Raw genomic sequence first — 3,094 nt, 5'->3', positions numbered from 1 at the left:
TTTATCATAACCATTACACCACAGTGACTGTGGTACTCAGTTTCTTCTGTGACATTGCTCCCTCCTTAAGAGAACAGCATCTTGGGTGTTACATCCTCCTAGTCCGGGAACGAGTCATCGGTCCTGCATACTCCGACTCCCAATGACTGATGTTCGCCCTGCTGGTGATCTTCTTAGAAATTCCTTTGCCGCTACACTCTTCGTCACCTTTCCACTTGTTGCCTGTTCCTCGAACTTCGAATTTACCCTGGGTTGCAGGATCCATTCGAAGGATGTGGACCGCATCTCCGGGCTTTCATCGTCTTGTGTCGGGGTCGCAATCTTCAACTTCATAAGTAACATCAGACAACTGATTTACAACCTTATAAGGTCCAAAGTAGTGCCTGAGGAGCTTCTCAGAGAGACCAACCTTCTGGCCAGAGTTGAGCTAACTGCCGAGCTTCCTCAGCTGGGCCAATGTAGTCATCGTCCACATCATCAGGATGTAACAGAAACACAGTGTCCATCATTGTACTCGCCTCACGCCCATGCACCAGGAGAAATGGCGTAAATCTTGTGGTGTCTTGTTTGGCGGTGTTGTAGGCAAACGTCACGAAAGGTAGCATCTCATTCCAGTTGATCTGCTCAACAATGATGAACATTGATAGCATGTTGGCCAAGGTCTTATTAAGGCATTCAGTAAGCCTGTTAGTTTGCGGATGGTAGGCAGTCGTCATGTGATGAGTAATGTTTCACTGACAGTTTCTCTCTGTCACAAGATTCGATTGAAAAACTTTCCCTCAATCCATAATTAATGTCCTTGGGGCACCGTGTTTTAACACAATCTCTTCCACGATGAATTTGGCTACCTCGAATGCTTCGACTGTTTTCACGGCTTTTGTAATGGCGTAGTGTGTCAGGTAGTCAGTGCAAACAATAATCCATCTATATCCACTAGCAGATGTTGGAAATCATCTGAGGAGGTCAATCCCAACATGCTGGAAAGGCGTTTCAGCTGTTGGAATTGGTATGAGTCGGCCAGGTGGTTTCTGAGGAACTGCCTTTATGGTCTGGCACTTTCAACAGTGCGACACATAGTGACGGACACTCCAAAATAAACCTGGCCAGAAAAATCTCTTGCGAATCCTATTGTATGTCTTAATAAATCCTAAATGTCCGGCCTCAGATGTGTCATGGAATTTTTGTTGAACATCTAAGTGCATATGTTTAGGAATCACTGGTAGCCACCTCTTTCCAAACAGATCAAAGTTTTTCTTGCAAATTAATCCATTAATTACCTTAAATTGTCCTTTCACAGCCTCTGACCGATTTAAGGCAAGCATAATTTGAGATATCTTGGCGTCCTTCTTCTGCTCAGCAGAGAGATCCTGGAGTGCAGCGAGACAGTCACTATCTTCATCAAAGTCTTGATGGTCTTGCACAGGGTTTCTTGAGAGACAGTTGGCATATTGGTGTTTTCTTCCACTTTTGTGCTCTATGGTAATGTCATACTCTTGAAGATGTAGTGCCCACCTGGCGAGTCATCTTGATGGATCCTTAAGACCTGTCAACCAACAAAGTGAATGGTGGTCTGTAACAACTGTGAATGGCCTTCCATAGAGATACTGTCAAATCTGCACATTGCCCAGATCACAGCAAGACATTCTCTTTCTGTAGTTAAGTGGTTTCTCTCGTCTTTGGTAAGTGTCCTTGAAGCATAGGCTGTAACCTTCTCTTATCCATCCGAAATTTGCACCAGAACAGCACCGATCCCATACCCACTGGCATCTGTGTGTAGTTTTGTGGGTACACGGTCAGTCGTCAGAGCTTTTTGCAGCACATCAAAAGAATGTTTTTGAGCAACACCCCAGATAAATTTAGCATTGGCTTTTAACAACACTTGGACTGACCTGGCTTTGATACAAAAGTCTTTGATAAAACGACGGTAATAAGAACATAATCCGAGGAAGATTTTCTCACATCTGTAATACTTTTAGGAATAGGAAATTCAGTTATAGATCCCACCTTTTCTGGGTCTGGCTGCACACCTTTGTTTGACACAAGGTGTCCAAGTATTTTGATTTCTTTTGCTCCAAAGAAACACTTTCTTGGATAAAGTTTCAGTCCACCTTGTTGGAGACACTTAAGAACAGCCCTCAGTCTTTTTTACGTGTTCACCAAATGTCTCTGAGAACACTATAATGCCATGTAAATAACAAAGACACATCGTCCACTTCATGTGACTTAGAAGATTATCCATCATCTGTTCAAAAGCTGCTGGTTCATTACACAAACCAAACAGCATTACCTTAAACTCATACAGGCCCTCAGGGGTGATGATGGAAGTTTTCTCACAATCAGCCTCATCTTCTTCAATTTGGCAGTATCCCGAGTACATGCCCATGGTTGAGAAAAACTTAGCCCCCTTCAGACAATCTAGTGTATCATCAATTTGTGAAAGGGGGTAAATGTCCTTTTTAGTTATCTTATTAAGCTTCCTACAAACAACACAAAAGCGCCAACTGCCATCCTTCTTCCTGACGAGCATCACTGGTGACGACCATGGGCTCTGTGAAGGCTGAATGATGTCATTCTTCATCATTTTCTCTACCTCCTTGTGAATTACTCCACGTTCTGTTGCTGACACACGGTATGCTCTCTGGCTTATTGGTTTATGGTCTCCCATGATAATCAGATTCTTCACCATCAATTTGTCTAATTTGATCTTCACCTATGGATTGAAGAATTCAGAAAACTCTTGAAGAATGCCAAGTAGCTTCTTCTGTTGCTCCTTAGTGAGATCTGATGATAGTCGAGCTAGAAGATCTTGTCTTGTAGTTGGCTTGTAGTGGTAGCACCAATTTCACCCACAGACTCGGCATGGGAGGTTTCTATGACATTCAGGTGTTCGGCAATTAATGGCTCAGCATTTGCTATGCACATGCGTCTTTGAAGGATCTGCAGTTCTCAGCAACAGTTAACTATCCACAATTCACCAAATCCATTCTTAAACGAGACGACAGAGGTTGGGATGACCAAGTTATTCTTCAGTGGTATGCTTCTCCTACATTCCACTACAAGATCCATGGGTTGATGCATGGCATGGCACATGACA

The sequence above is a fragment of the Schistocerca americana genome, chromosome 10 (assembly GCF_021461395.2).
Source record: "Schistocerca americana isolate TAMUIC-IGC-003095 chromosome 10, iqSchAmer2.1, whole genome shotgun sequence".
Classification (NCBI taxonomy): domain Eukaryota; kingdom Metazoa; phylum Arthropoda; class Insecta; order Orthoptera; family Acrididae; genus Schistocerca; species Schistocerca americana.
Note: the sequence above shows the minus strand (reverse complement) of the source record.